Here is a 20,987-nt window from a genome sequence, read left to right on the forward strand (position 1 = left end):
ATCCCACCCTCATACTTAAATACATGTATATTGGTTTTATTAGGTAACAAAGAACTTGCAAAAATATGGGGTAAAATTGCTTTAAGAAAATTGCGAACACTGGTCTCATCTTCTGCAGGAATGCCCAGCTTTCAGCTCTCCTGCTTTCAAAACCAATTTTCCATACACCAGTGCCATATTTGGGGCACTTACATATGGGTTTATGCATTCTCAGACCAAGTCTTTATTTAAAACGTACACCAGCATGGCTATGTGGGTAAGGGGTGTGAAACCCCTAGTGACATAGCTATAATGACAGTCTAGAAGACACATCTGTACTGACAGAAGAGGGCTTCTGTCATCAGAGCTAATGTCATTTGGGGAGGTGCTGTTCCTAAGTCGGCAGAACTCCTTCTGACAGCGTACACTGTGTTTTTACACTAGGACAAGGGGTTATGATGACATAGCTACGCCAGCATAAGCTCTCTAATGTCGACATGGCCTTATGGTTTGAATAGAATGTGTGGTCTTTTTTAAATTGAGATGATGTTAATCAGCCTCTTTGTAGATGCTAAATTACACACTCCACAAATATTGTCACTTGAAGTAAATGTTTGTGGAGTGTCTTGATGAGCATTTACAACAGCATTAATTGGTGGCCAGCTAACTGCACTTAACTAGAAGTAAAAGGGGAATGAAACTGTTGTGTAGGCAAACCTTATAAGTGTTTATGGGAAATTACTCCTCCTCTGGAAATGCACATGGTTGGGAAGGTTGTTTATGAAAATTCCTTATTGTTCAGTCCTTGGAGTTTCCTACTTACCTGTTCTTCCACGCCCAAAGAAGATATTTTCCAGCTCACTAGGCACTGTATTAATGTAGATGGAATATATGGGCCAAAGGTATTAACATAATCGAGCCACTGTCCAACATTAAACAGTGTTAAACAAGATTTGGGGTTTGGTGTACAGAGACCTTAGCTTGCTTAGTACCATGGCAAACACATAATTAATAAGAGTGAAAGCATTTTTAAAGATACAGAAAAGAAGGAAAAACTTAAAGCATTTGAAATATGAAGTATTAAATGGCTTTCATTTTAACATGATCCCTTGTTCCTTTTCTCTTTAGCTAGAGAGTTTTTTAGAAGGGGAAAAAAACCCTTGTTTGACTGTCTCTTAGATGGTATCTGATGGTAATAGCTGTCATTCTGGGGAAAAGAGAAGGCTGGTACTGTTGTTGTTGCTGTTTAAAGTCTGATCCTGTTTCCTAAGAAGACAAAAGCAAGACAAATACACACAAAAGGGGTGTGAAAAAAATAGCAAAGATTTAAAAATTGTAGCTTCTGTCTCTGGTGTTGACTGCCACTTGCAACTTCACTGCTGGGAAAACACAGGCAACAGCACACAGTCTTATCAACCACTCTGAGACCTGATCAACTTGTACCAGCATGGAGCATTGCTTGTACCAGTGCATTGCTTTTAGCTGCTGCTTCCTGATCACAGGCTCATAGCTAGGTTGCAAAATATACAGTCTTGGCTCAGGCTGACTAAGACAAATTCTTATTAGACAGAAGGAAAAAGGAGAGGCATAGGAAAGAAAAGAAATAAGGTAGGGAAAGGGGAAGGGAATAAGACAAAGTCTCACATCCCAGCTGGTGACTGGGATTTAACCAAAGCTGATAGAGGTGGCAGTGTCACTGGCTCCCTTTCTCTGGCTTGGTCTGGGGCCAGGACATCTTTCAGAGGGCCAAGGTGCCAGGAGATGGTGGGGGTGGCAGCCATGATGGTAAAGTTTGCTCCAGTAACCAGTTATTCTCCCTATGTCTCTTTCTGTAAGGAACCCAAAAGGGATACACCAATTTTGATTAATTGATTTTGGTTCCATGCTGTTCTTGTTTACCAGGCGTAATCTTAACACAGTCCTTGAGTTACATCAGTGAACCTTTTTTATTTGGACTAATTCAGTCTTCTTTTTGTCTCCCTTTCATACCTTTTGCCATTAACATGACAGTTTATTTTAACATCTTATAAATTTACACTCACTTTTTGCAGCTTAGTTCACAATAAGGGTATAATTGTAGGCTCATTACCACAACAGGCTTTGCCTTCAATTAGGAAGAAAGTGTGGGTTTTTTAACATGTTTAAAATCCTAGCATTGACAAGGAAAGTTGTAGTTTAATGTGTGTGAGCTGGTTGAGGTAAAGCCTAAGGTCCTTAATGAGTTAATGTGTTAACTAACCAGTGTTTAAAAACACACCTTGTTCCTAGTGAAGATAAGGCCACAGAGGGAAGAGGTGTGTCACTCCAGCCATATGCCCACGTCATGTCTCCCAATTGGCAGAATGACTTACTGAGAATCTGCTCTTTTGTTGACTCTCTGTATACATACTTGTGCAGTGTGTGCACGTACACACGCACACACTCTTGCTCCCTCCCCCAACATCCCGGTTTGTAGACTTGGAGATAATGCTGAAATTGTCGACTTTAAAGTCTACTGGAATTTCTTGTGGCAATTCCATGATCTTGTTGGGGGAAGTAATATTGCTGTATAAAATAGATGTTTCCCTGCTATATCCCCTTCTGGTTTAACACACGGTCTCCCACCTCCAATCCACAGCGCTCCCACCATCCAAACTATACTCACTGGTGTTTCCAGGGTCCTCGGGGAGGAGTGTGTTTGATTGTCTAGCTTTCATGTTAGCTTTTCTGCTTATGGGTATATTTAGCAGGTATGTGTGCAGTGACCATATTATCCTACCCTTTTGACTTTAGTGGAGATACTTTGGATTTAGACCCAAGAAACTGAGATCAGAATCTAACCCTCAGCAAAGTATATTGTGATTAAGAGTCATCACTTAGCAGGGCTAGTTTACACTGGCAATGCTAAAGTGCTGCTGGCTTTAACGTGGCTTGTGTAGTCATGGCAGAGTGCTGGGAGAGAGCTCTCCCTGCGCTCTAAAAAATCCACCTCCACGAGGGGTGTAGCTCCCAGTGCCGATGCACTGTTTACAGTGGCACTTTACAGCACTGAAACTTGCTGCGTTCAGGGGGGTGTTTTTCATACCCCGGAGCGAGACAGTTGCAGAGCTGTAAATTGTCAGTGTAGACAAGCCCTCAGTTTCAGCCTGATTCTGTAGCATTGTACTCAGCAGGGTTCAATTCAGGATAGCGTTTGACCCTAACCCATGCTAATGTCCATTGACTAGAGGTGAGAATTGATTGCATGTGCATGCAACTTCATCAAAGCTCTCTGCTTGACACAACACTGAGACCTGAAACAGAACTGATTTTAAGCATACTTTCATTTATGTGCCTTTCTGCCTTTTGCTATTTGAGGCATTCCGTAGTTTAACCTTACACTTATATAAGCTCACCTTCATTGTGCCTACATCCCTGTGCACTGAGGGGGCAATGTCAATAAAATAAAATCTCAGCTCATCTGTGAGGTATCTTTGTACTGAATTACTCCAAGTCCTTGTTCTGTATTTTCTATCAATTATCTCTGGGATAAATGCCCATTTTGCCAGGTATTAATGCTCTAAATCACTTTTGTTTAGTTAAGCGTGATAACTGCTTTGTGGTTTAGTACTGGATTATATGTTGCAGTACGGAATGACACGCGCACACACACTTAAAAAGAAATAAAATGAGCAACTGCTTTTTGTTCTCCTTCTCCTGCCACAAATACTGTGCTCAGATGGATGTCCTCTGCCAGCTGCTGCAAGCCTACCTGTAATAGTGCCATAGCACCGGGAAATGTTTATAGCTCCACTATAGTGGAAAAAGAAGGAAGTATGGGAATGAGTCAGATCTCAAGGCGTGCCTGCAAGTGAGGAAATCCACACGCCTTTTCGTACTGGAAGGTGGAGAGCAAATGTCTCTATTTAAAAAAGAAGCCTATTACATATCCTATGATGCTGTGAGTTGCTTTATATCTGTTGTCCTGATATATCATCAAGCTCTAGCCTGCCGTGCACTAACTGTCCATGAGGACCCTGCTGACGCACACTAACCATTTGTTAGGGCTTGTTTACACTTAAAACGCTACAGCAAAGCGTACTGTAGCGCTACAGTGAAGATACTACAATGGGAGGGACTGTCCCATCAGCGTAGGTAAGCCACTTCCCTGAGAGGAGACAGCTAGGTGGATGGGAGAATTCTCCCGTTGACCTTGCACTGTCTACAGGCAGATAGGTCAATTTAACTTACTCGCTCAGGGCTGTGGATTTTTCACACCCCCTGAGTGACATAGTTATACTGACCTACTTTCCTAGTGTAGAACCAGTCATTTTAGAGTGCTTTGATGTACCCCTGCTTTAAAATGGTTCTGTTTGTTAATGTTAGTGCACAGCAGCAGGGTTCACATGGACATTTAGTGCACAGCAGGCTAGCATGGATTAGAGTCACACTCCAGCTTTCTGCAAACTACATCTTCATGTAGAGAAGCCCTAGATGAATTTATACAGGGATAGAACTAGACTGAAGCAACATGGAATTACAAATTTCAGTCAACCCTGTGTAGTTAGCTGGAATGTTTTGTCTGTAGTAAGATCAGGCGTGCTTTGAAATAAATTACTTGTTGTTATCTGGGTTCTCTAGTGCAAGGTGTTAATGTATCACGCTTAATGGTGAGCAAGTTTAAAGAAGAGTTAGTATCCATTATCTGTAACCTTTGTGATAGACTCCCAGTAAAAAAAAAATGATACTCATGAAAGTGGGTCAGATGGCTTTCCTGTTGGACACTTCATCTTATGGTGGCATAGTTACAGAAAAATAAAAATGCCATCTGCTAATAGAGTGTAGAATTACTAAAAGGAAATGCATCTGGTTGGCGGGAAAGGAGGGAGACTAAGCAAAAACAGGAGATTGCTTTTCAGAGGATTGTGACCTTGAGGGATTGATTATAATGAACGCAGTGTTTCAAACCCTTTCTACCTTGGAATTCATGCATACTTTGGAAAGTTCACTGACAGTGATGTGGCTCTGCTGTAGAAAATCATACAATATCATCACCTCATCACTGGTTGAAAACTTTCAGAATGTGAACAGGTAAATAATTTACACAAACCAAAATTAACATTTTGCCAAAGTTAATTAAATCAGTCATGGACTTCACTTAAAATATAACCTTAAAAAGTTTGATATACAGGAGACCATGTTGCATAGCTTATTTGCCTTCATTAGAGATCCTTAGCCTGAATCACCACTTCTTCTTCGAGTGCTTGCTCATGTCCATTCCATTTTGGGTGCGTGTGCTTGCCACATTCACCAGTGCCGGAAGTTTTTCCCTCAGTGGACCGGTTCTAGCGCCTCTGGAGTGCTGCGCATATATGTGCCGGGGTTGCAGGTGGGTTTTGAAGTGGGCTCGACAGCTTAACATGAGTTGGAGCCTGGCCACCGTCTGGAGGGGAAGAGCTGCCTCGCACAGGTCTTTGCTTGCCTCTGGCTCTCTCTCTTCCCTTGATGGGACGTAGGAGAACGCCCCCGCCTGGACTTTCTTTGCTTTTTAGCCGCTACCGGGGATGGGGATCGGTGCTGGTCGGTTACAGCGGCGTGCTCCGCACTGAGGTTGCAGTGCTTGGAGCAGAGTCTGATCTCGTCGGCTGCGAGGCCGGTGCAAGGGCCGACTTCATAAGGAGCGCTTGGAGAGGTATGTCCCTCTCCTTCTTGGTCCATGGCTTGAAGCTCTTGCAAATGCGACACTTGTTGCTCACGTGGGTTTCCCCTAAACACTTCAAGCAGCTTGTATGGGGATCACTGACTGGCATAGGTTTTTTTGCAACAGTCACTAGGTTTGAAGCCCGGGGACTGGGGCATGCCCTGTCCCTAGGCTGAGTCCCGTATGGGACTAACTAACTATTTCTAACTTAACACTAAGGGAACTATTAACTATACAACTTTAAACAACTATTTACAACAAATTCACTATTAGACACAGTAGAAATTGGAAACCTTGCCGAAGCAAGGAGATGTTTCAGCACAGTAACTGGCAGCAAGAAGGAATTGTGTGTGTGTGTGTGGGGGGAGGGGGTGGGGGGGGAGCTGGCGGCACCCCTTATACTGGTACATATGCACGCCACTCCAGAGGGCGCCAGAGCTGGTCCCTCACGGATACCACTGAGGAAAAAACTTCCAGCACCAATGCGTGTGGCGAGCACACACACACCTACAATGGAATGGACATGAGCAACAAATCTCGAAGAACAATAGTTATGAAAGGTAACCGTCTTTTCCTTGCACATTGTGCTGTCATTTACACCTATGTAAAATGCTGTAAAATCTGAATACCCCAAAGTCACACAGCAAAGCATTGATAGGTTTGGCACTAGCCCTGATTCCCAGTCCCCTGTTCTCACCACTAAACCAAACTCCCTCTATTTGACTGTTTTAAATTACAAATGTGACCACATCTTGAGATTCCTCATCTCAATTTTTTTCATGAAGGCCCCATTCTCTCGATAACGTGGATGTGAGTAACTGCATCAGAATTTTTAAAAATATTCTAATTTTTTTTAATATTGTAGTTAATTTTCAAACAACTCTTCAGAAATAACCAGTGACTGGTTCAGTACCTGCATTTACATGAATGGAACTGTTCTCTCTCATGGGAAGGATAACTATGGGCATGTCTATATTACAAAATTAAGTTGACTTAAGTTACGTTGATGTACAGCCACCACAGTAGTTAAATTGGTTTTGTATGTCCACACTAGCTCCTTCTGTTGGTGGAGTGCACTCTCACCAGGAGCACTTGTACCGGCTGTCAGTGTGGGGGACAGTGTAGAACTGACAGCCAGAGCCCCACTGGGCTGATGGCAGGGTTCCGGCTTTCAGCCACCAGGGGCTGATAGCCAGAACAGTCATCACAGTGACTACACTGAGGCGCTGCATCAACCTAACTACACCAGAGTGCTACGCCTCTGGCAGAGGAGGAGTTAAGTCAGTGCAGTGGGTGACTTACATCGGTGAATACACCATGATAGTGTAAACGGTTACAGAGTAGTAAAGTGTAGACCCGGCCTTAGTGATGCATCATTGTATTTTCCAGCAGGAGGTTGAGCCTTATCGCTAGGCAGATTAGGACCGAGAAGGTTCAAGTCCCATTTAGGAACAACTGAAAAAGCAGACTGTTTTTAAAGTGAAGTAACATCAAACATTTAGGAAGCCACCCTTTTTCCTTCCACAACTTTGCAACAAATCTGTGGGTTTTTTCCTTTATTGATGCCTTTTAAAATAATCAAGTGAACGCTGGTATTTGTGCTTTAGCTCAGGGGTGGATTTCGTTGAGACCCTGCTCTCAGTTCCTGATTGAGAACAAGGGAAATATTTAGTAATAACACATGGCATAGGAAGAAATGGCAACAGCTGTTGCTGACAGCCAATTTCTCTGCCTACTGAAAAGCCAAGAGAAATGCTTTCCAGACCCTAGCAAGGGGGTTCTTCTCCAAGAGTCTAGTATCTTAGTATGGGAAAACTGCGTAAAGTGAAGCAGGGGGAAGGAGAGGGTGCTGCTGCTTCTCCTTGTAGAGTAGCAGAGACACAAATTCCAACTTGCTAGAGAGGCGGTCAGGCTAGCATCCTCTTTCAGCTGTAGGGAGTGCTGCCTCTGGGCAGGCTGCTTTGCAGTTCAGATTCTAAAATAAATGAACATCAGGGGCAAAGTTCTGCCCTTTGCTACACTTATGTATCCCCCCAATGGGGCCTGCCTGGGGGGATGAAACTGAGGAATGATTCTGGGCAGAAAGCTTGCCATTTCAGAAAACTGAGGAAAACTTAATTTAACTTACAAATGCAATGATTGCTGTAGAAGAGAGAAGAAAGAAATGCCTGTTGAAGTTTTCTGTTTTATTTGCTACTAGGTTCAGTGTTCATCCGTCCTTTTATATAATGTAAAACTCTTCTTGGACTACATTGCACATTTCTGTAAAAAAGAGAAGTTGACTAAAAGACTGCCAGGCTTTCATTAAGATAGTGTTGTCTGCCCATGTTTGTTTAAATCATGTTTTTTTCTTGTTGTAAATATGGCAATAAACCCCAGGAAATCTGAGGAAAAGGATGTCCGGTATTGCATTCTGTAAAGAGAGCAAACATCCTTGTGAGTGTCTCAAAAAAAGTCAGAGAAAAATGTTGTTCTTTGTGTGTTCTTGTGTGGATTTGTTAATATTCTTGTTCCCTTAGGCCCACAACTAACTGACTTTCCCCACATTCTAAAAGTTAGCTTAAAGATTGCAGCAAAAATTTTATATTCATAAACATATTCTGAGTGGAGGCCCATTGGCTTCAGTGGACTCTGTACAGACACAATAGTTTGCCTGAGTGTTGTGAAGTACAAGACAGGGCCTTGCTGTGCCCAAACTAGGAGCTACTATCTTTTCTGAACTGACTGGTGTTTGCCAACTATCAGTATGCATACCAGTGCGAGTACCTCAGTTATTCGTGAATAGACCCCTGCTCTGTATTTTAATGATATAAGTAAGCTCTGTGCGCCATTGCTGTCTGTTGCCCATGCAATTGGGAGTGCTTTTACCATGTGATCTCACACATTTTGAAGCTGTTCAATGTGGTTTAGAGTAGGGGTTTACAACTGCTGTGGGTCTCCTACCAGTGGTATGTGAGCTCGATGTTCCAGCAGTTCATTTCACAACCCTTTTTTGAGATGGTCATACATGAGCCAATGAAGTTTGCTCTAAATCAGCAGTCCCCATACAAACTTGAATATGAAGCTGCTCGCACTGGCTGGTATAACTGAGGGTTCAATATTAGAAACCACTTTCTATGCTGATTTAAAACAAAAAAGGCAAGGAAAGAAGAGTTGCAGTAAATCTTACATTCTGTCCTCCACTCATCGTGATGTGTTTATATACTACATTAGTGCCTGGTATTTGAAGACCACCCACTGTTTGGAGACACCCCTCCCCCGCCTCCCCTGTAATACCAAAGCATGACAGATGTGTTCAGAATGGAGTGATGTCCCCAAATCTTTAATTTCCTTGCTCTTGTTTGTTATTTCAACTTGGTTTTAGTTACTTGCATCCTGTATACATAGCACGCACTCCTTGCTGTCCCTACTTGCTTCATAATCCCTCTTGGTACCATTTGTATCATGCTGCAAGTCTAGTAGAAATACATCGTTGAGGTTTCAACACTGTCCTTAACTCTGCCCCTGGCAAGGAGGGGAATTTAGTTGTCGCAGGAATGAAATTTTAGACTTCCCACCTGTGTGTGTCTGTTACAATCACATGACCTTTTGTTGCTTGATATGACTTGCACCTACCTTTCTTGCCTGTGTAAAGAGTATGGGTTCTCCTAGACCTATTTTAAGAATGGATGGTCTGTTCCATATGCTCCAGAAAGACCTGGAAAAAGTATATCTTCATCCTGTGTCTGGAGGGTGTCCTCTCTGGACAACATTGGGACTATGAATGGAATGGGATAAGGAATGTGGTGGCGGAAAGGGGAAGGTTTTAGTATAGAGTGTAGATCACATGAGTTGTAGTCTGTGGGAAAGGAGTGAGTGGACCCCACCCACAAGTTAGCAGGTGGGTTTGCAGGCTAGAGTCTATTATCTCAAGGATAATTGTGATTTGTGTTCCTATGTTCAAAGTTGCATGGGAATGGTGATCATTAGTTAAAAGGCAGCGCTAAAGTTGCTGGGGGAATTTCAGCTGAATAATTCTAGTGGAACATTCTGACTTCCTGACTTTCAAACAATTGAGTTCTTTCCTTTTAATGACAATATTCTAATCAGATACCTATGTACAATAAGTCCTGATCCTGCAAACACATGCTCATATAATTTTACTCACATGGGTAATCTCACTGATTTTGATGAAACTGTAGTTGAGCGAAGTTAAGTGCAAGTGGATTATTATTTATTAATTTATTTATTTGTGGTGCTTAGGAACTGCAGTCATGAGAACCTGGAGCCTTGTGTGTTAGGTATTGTACACAGAACAAAAAGACATCAAAGTACAAGACGAGACAACAGACGGATATGGGCAGAGACACAAGGTAGTACAAGACAACAAGAAAATGTTGTCTAAATAGACATGGCAGACACAGGGTAGGGGAAGGGGTAGTACACGCAAGCAGGGTGAACAATGTGATGGCAAAACAGTAGTTCCACGAGTTGTTTTTTGGGTAGGGTGACCAGATGTCCCGATTTTATAGGGACAGTCCCGATATTTGGGGCTTTGTCTTACATAGGGGCTTATTATCCCCCACTCCCGTCCCATTTTTTCACACTTGCCGTCTGGTCACCCTGTTTTGAGTTTTGTTTTTTTCTGGGTGGGTTGAAAAAAAGAGAAGGGCAGGGGGACAGGGCAGGGAAAGAGACAGTAGAAGGGGCAGGTGTGAAGTGAAGCTGAGACAAAGAGACTGTGAGACGGGAGGAGTAGAGGAGTAGGGTTGGAGCAAACAGCCAGTCAGCACAGAGTAGAGACAGAGAACAGTCTCTCTAGCTTTGACAGGAATGTCCAAAGGTCACAGCTTTGGCTGCTTCTGGTCCTTCCAGTGTTAGCAGAATCAGGGTCATAAACTGTTAGCTGAATCTGGTCCAGAATTTAAATTTGATAAAAGCTAGGAGGATAGAAATATTTCTACAGAGTGTTTGTTTGTTTTTTCTTTAAATTCCAGTGAAAACTTTTTTTAAAAATCCATTCCGTGCGGTGTTTGAAACCCAAACATTGCAATGCCCAGACTCTGAAAGTGAAACTATAAACAGAAGTGAAACTGGCTTAATGATTATTCTTTGTTCAAGGTGAAAGAGGCAATAAGCAAAATAAATATAAATATGACTTAAATAGTGACAAGTAAATTGGAATTTTAAAATTCTTCCACTTTTTCAATAATCTGCGATGTTATTAGTAATATAAGTAAAACAAATATTTGGTGACCGTGTTCAACACTATCCCCTTATTTTTATTAGATCGGGGAATACAGTATTTCTAATCCAAGGTTCTCAGAAGTCAGGAGCCAAACAATCCTGAGATTGAGTGATTTTAAAAATCAGGAGACTTTTTAAAATTTGAGTTCTTTTTATTTGCCTTTAGCCTTTAGGGTTCACATTTTCAAGTTTATTCTCTGCAGCCATGAGGGAAATATATATATATATATATATATATACACTGAGATTCTCATGTAATCAGATGTTTCCAGGAGCTGGGACTTTAACGAAAACACCAAATATTGTGAACCTTGCAGTAAAATCATGAAAACTGGCAATATTGGGAATAGGAAGTGAATCAGTCCTCAAGAGCCTTATTTGATGTTCGTGATTGGCAGAGGTGGAGCTGTGGCTTTCTTACCCTGGGAATACAAGTAACTCCTCACTTAAAGTCGTCCCAGTTAACATTGTTTCATTGTTACATTGCTGATCAATTAGAGAACATGCTCCTTTAAAGTTGCGCAATGCTCCCTTATAACTTGTTTGGCAGCTGAGCGCTTTGTCAACTGCTTGCAGGAAGAGCAGCCCATTGCAGCTAGCTGGTGGGGGCTTGGAACCAGGGTGGACTGGAAGCCCCCCAGCTCCCCGTTCCCCTAAGTTGCCTGTGCGGCAGCCCCCCAGCAGGCTATCAATTGCTGGCAGTTTAGCTGTACCTTCCCCCCACTGCCATGTGCTGCTCCTGCCCTCTGCCTTGGAGCTGCTCCCTGGAGCCTCCTGCTTGCTGGGGTGGGGCGGGGCGTGCAGGGAAGAAGAGGGGCTAATGTCAGGGTGTCCCCCCTGCTCCTGCACCCTGCTTACCCCATCTTCCATAGAGCAGCGGGGACACACGACAGGGCTCAGGATGGAGGGAGCTTCCTGGCAGCAGCTGCCCTCTCAGCTTGCTGATCTACTTAAAAAGTCAGTGTACTTATAGTGGGGTCAGCGTCCTTAAAGGAGCAATGCGCATCTTTCTCACACACACACAATATGTGTCTCTGTCTGCCATGCTGACCCCCTCCCTGCATTCGTGCTGCCTTGTAGAGTGTGAGGCTATATCAGGGGTCAGCAACCTTTCAGAAGTGGTGTGCCGAGTCTTCATTTATTCACTCTAATTAAAGGTTTCGTGTGCCAGTAATACATTTTAACGTTTTTAGTTTATAGTCTATAATATATAACTAAACTATTGTATGTAAAGTAAATAAGGTTTTTAAAATATTTAAGAAGCTTCATTTAAAATTAAATTAAAATGCAGAGCCCCCTGGACCGGTGGCCAGGACTCAGGCAGTGTGAGTGCCACTGAAAATCAGCTTGCGTGCCGCCTTCGGCACACGTGCCATAGGTTGCCTACCCCTGGGCTACATTAACAACGAGTTAACCCTTGAGGGCTTAGCCAATTGCTAGTTAATCATTTAGCAATAAGGCATTCCCTGAGAAATATCCCACCCTCTGATTTCACCACCTCAACCAAGCTTCACAATCATCAAAAGCATTAAATTGTTTGTTTAAAACTTATACTCTGTGTGTGTGTGTGTGTGTGTGTGTGTGTGTGTGTGTGTGTATATATATATATATATATAAAAGTCGCATTTTTCAGGAACATAACTACAACGTTAAGTGAGGAGTTACTGTACTGTTTTGAATGTGCCTGTCATTTTGTGCAATCTTCTGTATATGAAAAACAAAATGCTTGCTCTTCAGAAGTATCTCATTGAGCCAAGTAGATGAGGGACAAACTTCACCGGAGTCGGGGAACAGTCTTGTCTCACACCTCTGCTTTCAGATCCAGCACTGACATTATGGATTTTAGTGTTAGAGCTTCTTTCACACAAGCAAATTGTAGTCTGATACACTCCACATGCTAAAAAAAATAGGATGACTGGCAAAAAGTAGTTAAGTAACCGAGGATTTAGCTACATGACAAATTTACGCCAGTGTAACCTAAGAGGTGAATTAAGCTAAACGGACAAAGACTCTTAATTCAAAATAAATGTGTCCATACAGACATTTGTACTGGTTTAACTAAACTGGTTTAAAAATTGATTTTAAGTTGAACCAGTGCAACTTCCCTGTGTAGACAAGGCATAATGGTGGTTGTGTAGTGTAATTACAACCTGCAAAAAGTACAGTATGATGTGGCTGTGGGGTATTATGTTTTATTCTGAAAAGTGAACAGTAGAGTACATCTTATTCAACTGAAAAACGTTCAGAAACGGATGCAATCATTGGTGTGATGAGCTGAAAAAATGTGCATCTTCCTAAGTAAATGGCAACTGCTTCCCACCCAAGTCTGAAAGGAAGAAAATTATTTCTTTACTGTTAAATCAATTTAAAATAATTGGATTAAAGCTGTTTGATCCTTGCCTTACTCTGCAAGTAAAGAATTTAAAAATTAGATTTATCCCTTTCAAATTGAAAAATTGTTTTTGCAGAGGAATCTGCACAAGCCTAATAAACAGTTAGCAAAAAACATATTTATCATGGTTGGTCTCGAACGGAACCATGGACTTTGCTAGTGAGTTCTTCCTTTCACATGTTGCTTGAGGCATGCATGCCACACAGTACTTATGAGTCAGCTACAGTTCCCTTTGTTGTGTGTTCTTTTCTAATCAGCCAGGTGGCAAGCAGAGGAAAAAAACAACTTGGATGCTAGGACATACTCCAGGTTCCTTGTGAAAAGTGTTGAAATACTCTTCTCTAGATTGCCAGGTTGCTAAAAGTTAAGTAACCTAGAATGTTTTAAGAGGAAGATTTCTGAGTTTAAAAAAACAACAACAACAACTAAGCAGAGTGTTACTGCAAAGCACCGGTGCACAGCTAGTGTAGAGGAAAATATTTGTGCACTAATCTAGCTCTTGGGCTACCAACGTTGTCTGGGCAGAAATCTTATTGTAAGGAGAGGGTGGGAATACTAGAAGATGAGAAACTTGATAATTGTCACATTTTAGAATTCTTTCTCCAGTCAGTGCATCTTCATTTATGACTTTGTCCGCTGTCATAAGCTAAGATTGGGCAAGTCTGACCGGCTTTTGAACTGGAGACCACCAAACTGCTGAGGTGCTGCATGCACTGTTCACTCTTAATCCCAGCACAGTGCTAGAAGTGCTCCTTGTTGTTTTTGCTGTTGAAGTTGCTCTCTTTGGATGGGATGTAAAACCATGCTCCTGACCGTTTGTGACGATTGAAGGTACCCAGGGTATCAGGAGTTAGGGGAGTTAAATCCAGTGTCTTGGCCCTATTCCCACTTGTTTGGGCAATTACATTGGGCTAAATACATCCCTTCTGTAACTCCATTGATTTCAGCAACATTATCTTAAGGGGTGAATGTGGCTCTTCTCCATGCCTTCTGCACGTTCATTTAGACAGATTATTTTTCTGTTCTTCCTGTCCTAAACTACTGTGTAGTTTTGCTGGTTCTGTTAAGTAACTGCCATGTTCCACTTGGAAGATGAATATAGTGTGTGTATAGATTGTCAAAGACTTTGAGATTCCTCTAGATAAAAGGTTTTGTAAGGTAGTTAATCAATTAAAACTAATACATGGGGGAAGGGGAGAAGGTTCAAAAGTGCTCAGTGTTGGCCTAATCTTGTTCCGTTTGGATTCAATGGTAAAACTCCCTTTAAAATGAAAATGAATCAATGAAAAAAGAGTTAGGGCAATGCTGAGTGCCTTTGGAAATCCCACCCCAAGAGAGTAATATTTATCTATTTATCCTTTATTTCAGTACTTTAGACTTATAAGAAAAAGGCTCCAGACTTATGCAGCCATTCCAGCCCAGCTGTGACTGATGCTGTTAGGGGACTCGATCAGTATGTGCTACTGCATCTGTGATTCTACAGTATACAAAGGGTGTTCTTTACTGTTAGAAACAATCATATTTTGGGGAATTAGTCTAAATTTAAATAACATTTATGACTGTTTAAGAATTAATCATTTTGGTTGTATTAAAGTATGTTAGTTCTACAGTGCCAACAATATGGCACTATAGTTGCTATGTCATCAGCTGAAGAATTTTCTTTCTACCTTATCTGTTATGATGGTGTAACTAAAGTAGCCAACATATAGGTGAACTAATATTGGCGGGTGGTCTCCAGTCTCCTGGAGTTGATGTTCACTTCTGAAATCCATTAATCAAGGAAATTGTGTGTGGCCATAGAAAAACATCCATCAGTAATAGGTGTGTTGAAACCAACCAAAATTGGTGTGTAACACTTGCCTGTGTGTGTGTGTGTGTGTGTGTGTGTGTGTGTGTGTGTGTAATATATATTTCCATGAACAGTTAGGTTCTGTTTATGAAGGGAATTTATTGCCAATAAAGAATGAGAGAATAAATGGGGTCTCGAGAATGGGGTCCTGGTCCATAACTAGGGCTCCTCCGCGCTACAATAATACAAACAATAATAGTATAACTATGTCCCTAACTTTAAGTGTCTGATTAGTTCCATTGAGCTTGAAGTTCTTAAAGTACCTTACTAACTCAGGGCCTATGTGAGGTTTTCCCATGAAAGGCAGTCACGCCATTTTGTCTCCTTTAGTGTCTTCACAGACATATTGAGTTCTCCTTGCCCCACCTGCCAAATGTCAGTGAAATATTGTTAGTGGAAAGGTAATGCATATTGTGCACTAGTGTCAGTGGATTTTTCCAGAACTGAAATTCTGGAATAGTCATTTATTTTCCTGTGGTAGGTTGCCTGGTGCTGCTGAAATAGTAGATCAGATTTTAAATAAATAACATTGATTTAATACTGCACCTTGCATAAAAGTGCAAATTCTTCCTGTGCTTTTATCAGCAAAGTGATTCAGGAAACGTAAACTGGGAAAATCAGTACTACTAGGAAGGAAACATGGAGCAGACAAAATCGCTAGAGATACTAAAAGTGGCATAAAACACATAAAGCACAATGTAAACAAATTGTAAAAAATGTCCACTAAATTTGGTTGCCCTGTTCTTGGGTATCTAGCCTGACATACACATGGAAGCTTGATTTTTAGAAAAGCTGAGCACCCACAACTTGAATTTGAAGTCAGTGGGAGCTAAGAATATTTGGCATGTGAAATCCTGGTCCCATTGAACTCAGTGGAAACTTTGCCACTGACTTTCAGCGAGGCCAAGGTTTCACCCAGCATCTCTGCAAATCTGACCCCCTAGATGTCTCAAGTTGGACATCCAAAATGGAGACACCCAGAATTGGAGGTCTCTTCTGGAAATGTATCTCTTTCTTGTTAACCAGAGCAACCTACTTTATTAGGTTAGCACTGTTGGGGGAAAGGGGAGGGGGGAAGACCTGTTAAATTATCTCTCTTTGAAATGTTACAAAGTCTGTAATTTCTGGCTGGAAAACTCCTCAAGTTGTAACTCCTCCACTGGTCTGAGTGTGAGGTGGTAGTCAGGAAGAATGGAAGGCAAACATGGTTTCTTGGGCAGGATTTTTTTGTTTATTCTTTAAAAAAAAAAAAAAAAAAAGTTGTAACTTGACCCAATCAAAGTTGCATCATTTCTCTCTCTCAGACTTAGCATTTATAGCCAAGTTGTTGTACGGTGCATAAACTAGAAATCTCTGTATGCCTCTGACATGTATGACTGCTCCATTTCCCTTGCCAAGCATGAAAACAAAAACACTTAGGCTGATTAGTGAATATAGCTTAAAGTATATTCATCACTAGCCTAAATTTAAAGCAGCTTGAAAATATAGTGTCAATAAATCAACTGTAATTAACATTGTAAACATGTAAATAAATGGCATTTTACGTGGAGCCAAAAACAATTACTATATTGTATGTTATATGTATAACATTTTAATTACTGTGTAAACAAAACATTGTAATAGTCAGTGTCATTAATATACACTCTCAGTAGGTCACATACGTGTTGTTTTCCACAGGTATGCTCACAATTGTCCATTCTTTGAACAATTAACTTTGGACTTTGCTGGCTTTGCAGAAGGTTGGTCTATCCGTTAGCAAATTCAGATACAGTGTTTGGCTAATTTTGTGATTTGTAGAACATATATTTCCCATACAAAGGAAACAAGAGCTGGAATTTTTATCCTGACAGCACATAAGTAAGAAAGTATGGGCCATATTTATATTCCATAGTAAAATGTGCTAGATAATCCGCACCCTGAACCTCTTAAAGAAAGTGATCTGCAGATGTGCAATTTACAAACCAAGAGGTAAAACCAATAAGAAAAGCTATTTTGGAAATGACTGTGGACTAAGTATGAAATCTTATTGGTAATAGGCCTCTTTTTTTTGTTGTTGGTGGTGGTGGTTTTTTTTGTTTTTTCTTGGCACTCTGGGGAAATGTATTTGCTGGTTATAGAAATGATTGTGATGGCCCTCTTCTATGAATGCTATTCTAAACATTTTTATAGTCTAATTTAACTGAAATAAAAAAGCATTAGGCTCTAATCCAGTGAGTAGTATCTGTAACACAAATGTATGTTTCATGGCTTTATTTCTCCTGTTTATTTTGCCATAGAATAACAGACTGGCAGTATGTCAAATTGCATCTTAGGGAGCTTTATAGTAACAAAGTTATCAGTTGTTTTTCATCTAAAAATAAGTTTGGAACAATGAGAGATAGCATGTGCATTCACCAGATCCCTTCCTCATATGAGCCAATTGTTTGAATACCAACATGAGGCTGGCCAATAGCATGCGATGCTGATATCCCAACCGATACAAAAAAGAAATGGGCAGTTTCTAGTTATCAGCATTTATTCATAACTGTCCAAAAAACCTTTGGAATAAAGCAGTTTCTATTTCTGCTTTTTTCCTCCTTCAGGGGAAAATGTTGCTTGTATGGACATGCACAAAAACCCTTCACTTCAACCACTGTGGTAGTTTCTTTCTCTCATCAAAGTGAAGTGAGCACTCATGGTCTTGAAATTGTTCTTATGAATGGAGTTGCCAAAGATATTGACTGACACCAAACCACAGTTCCCCAGTCCCATCTAAAAACGATGCAAACCTAAGAAGGGGAAAATTTTCATTATGAGTAAAAAGTTCAAGTGAAAATGTACCTAAAGATTTTAAATTGAGCTTACCTTTGGTAAGATTTATTTAAAAAGCTCTTGATTCTGAGGTGGGAAGAGGTGTCTGTTTTCTAACCTAATATAGTCCAATGAGATTTCTGTGTCGCTACCCAGTACACATCATGGGCTATTGTACAAGGTCTAAACTAGGGGTACTCAACCTGGGGACGGGGGGGATCTAAGACACATGCCCTTGGGATCACAAACTAGTTTCATAAGGTTGGGTACATCCGCCTTTTCTTTATGGCTAGATGTAAATGGTGTACGTATGTCCAGTACTTTTTTTAAAAAAATTTCTGTTTTAACATGGGGGCATGGGATGGAAAATTTTGAGAAATACTTATCCTGAATAAACAAAACAGAGGTGCTGCATCCTAAAGCATATAAGTCAGTTGCACTTAGTAAATGATTTTGAATGCATATGAATGGGTTACAACAAATTGACAAGAGGTATCTTTATTTTTCACACCTTTTAAATCTGATTCCAAGCCATTACTTGCTGTGTGTGCCAAATTTTGCCTTGTAATCCAGAAATATTCACAATGGGCAATTTAAATGACAGGCTGAAATTTTCCTCCTTCCCTTATGAGAAAACAATTTGAAAACAGAAGTAAATGGGTATACCTGTGGGTAAATATTTGTTTTGGCAAACCTAGCAGGTTTGTGTTTGTAAGTCGGACAGTATCCTTACAGAGGAAATGACAAATCCTGCAAAAGTGCATGGTCCTGATTCACCACGGTGCATTACTCCAACTGTACATGGGTGTGACTCCGGTTGATTTCAGCAGAATCACGCTAACCTAAAACTAGAGTAATGCAATGGTGAATCAGGCTGAACAGTTGTATTTATGTAATTTGTGCTCAAACAGCTTCTTTCACAGCAGTGTTCTCAAATCACTTTCCTGACATTAAGCCTCACAACGCTCCTGTAACCTAGGTATTATTCTTGCTATACAGAGGGACGAAGCTAAAGCGGAAAGGATAATGACATGCCCAAGGACATGCACGCAGTCAGTTGCGGATGAGTCCATGCTGTCAATTCTAACCTTTACTGTTGCTCTCTGTATATATGTTATGTCTTAGTTATGTATAGATATGGCCAGATTGTGTAATTCATTCACTGGGGTACTGCTAAATCACACATTACCACAGGGGAAACTTCAGGAGTCTGTGTTGGGAGGCATAATCCCTCCCAGAGTTTTAGCTGGTGCAGGGGAAATATGTTTACTGCCCCGTCCTTCAGGGAGTATGCTCCTTTCTTTGTGATGGCCAGTTTGCAGGCCCAGCATTGTTCCTGGGAAAAGGTTTATGGACCTTTCTTGCTCCCCTTGTAGTAGTTTGGACCCCTGGTGACAGAGAGAGAAAAGTCCCTTTACCTGAGTGGGTAAAGAGACTGCAATTATAAATGGTCTATAGTGGGAAAGACACTTAGTGCTCTTCTTTTTCCAGTGTCCTTGCACAGGGGCCAGCATAATCCAGGTCTGTGCGTATGTCTATTCTGGCTTTGCGTACATGCAGTTTAAAGCAAACAAAAGTGTGAATGTTAAAACGCCACTTAGTGAATTGGAGAAAACAGCCATGCTTCCTAGGCAGCAGCTGTCTGCTAATAACTGAATTGACTGAGCTGACAAGCAGCTGCAAGTGTCAGTTTTATCTTTTGAGCTACTGCTGTCTTCATATCACACTGTCAACAGTGAAGACTCTTTCGATCCAAAGGGTATAGATCTGTATGAAAACAATAAGCATGTATCTGAGCAAGCACGGGCTGGCTTTGTGGGGTAGTTGTGTTGGCAGAACCTGTTCTTACTGATGGTGATGAATGTATTTATAGCAATAATGTGTCAGTAGTTAACATAAAAAGGCCTTTGTCCTTTGCATTTGGAGTGCTCCCATTTGTAGTAATGATGAGAAATATTGCTCAATGCCAAGCCTGGTTTCTTGTAAGTTGTGTCATCACTCTTGAATCAGAATGAGCATTACACTGATCTATAGGAGAAAAATAACTTTTGTGGGAATACTTTGTACAGACAGATACTTTTTTTACTTACCTTGTCGTTGGCTCTTACAGAAATGTTAACAGTGGGAGAAAATCCTAAGATAAATGACTATTGTGCTGCAGTACTAAAGTTGGATAGATCTAAATGTTATGCAAACCACAGGACTTTCAAGCGTCCAGAAACATGGCTGTTCTCAAAGAGGAATAAACCTACCATCCTCCCCTGAAAAGGCAAAATAGAATGTGCTCCCAAGTCATCATCTTAGGGGCTAATCCTGCCAGGGCTAAGCATACTTGAGCACTTAATTCCTTGTAGGAGATGCCCATAGGGTTGGGCTGTTATACAGCTTTAGGGCCTGATCCAAAGCTCATTGAAGTCGGTGGGAGTCTTTCCATTGTCTTCAGTGAGGTTTGGGTTAGATCTTTAACGATCACTTAGGGCTTGTCTACACTTGAAATGCAACAGCAGCACAGCTTTGCTGCAGCAGCTGAGACACTGCCTTCACCGACGGGAGAGCTTCTCCGTTGGCGTAAGCAATCCACCTCCCCAAGAGATGGTAGCTAGGTCAACAGAAATGTTCTTCTGGCAACATAGCGCTGTCTATGTTGAGAGGGGTTATGTCAACCCAGGTTCGTCACTCAAGGGCATAGTTTTTCACATCCCTGAGCAACATAGCTGAATCAACCTAACTTTTTAGTGTAGACCAGCCCCCCCCTCCGCCCCCCATCCTTTGTCACACCCCTTTCCCAGTCCCCAAATGTAAGGAGAGATTCTGAAATGTCTAAAATACAGTTGACTTAAAGGGTGTGGAAGAGCAGTGCCTTCAGGAAAGGTAGAAAATGAAAGCACAGTGGGGTTGGCAGCTCTGGGAAAACCCTTAACTTGGGCTGTAAACTTAAAAACCACTTTGATGTAACTTCATGTATGTTAACCCATAAGGCGTATGACTCAGTGATTTGGCTCCAGCTAGTTTTGCTGACAATAAAGGGAGCATTGTAGTCTAAATATCCCACAATTACTGTTTGAGTAGAAATTGTCAAATATTCACTGGGA

General features: G+C 41.3%; 1 protein-coding gene across 2 annotated transcripts in view; it reads left to right on the plus strand.

Moving 5' to 3' along the window:
- Positions 1–20,987, plus strand: part of MYO10 (myosin X) — a 245,183-nt gene that overhangs the window by 25,086 nt on the left and 199,110 nt on the right. The window lies entirely within an intron of this gene.

This window comes from Malaclemys terrapin, chromosome 2 (assembly GCF_027887155.1).
Source record: "Malaclemys terrapin pileata isolate rMalTer1 chromosome 2, rMalTer1.hap1, whole genome shotgun sequence".
Lineage (NCBI taxonomy): Eukaryota > Metazoa > Chordata > Testudines > Emydidae > Malaclemys > Malaclemys terrapin.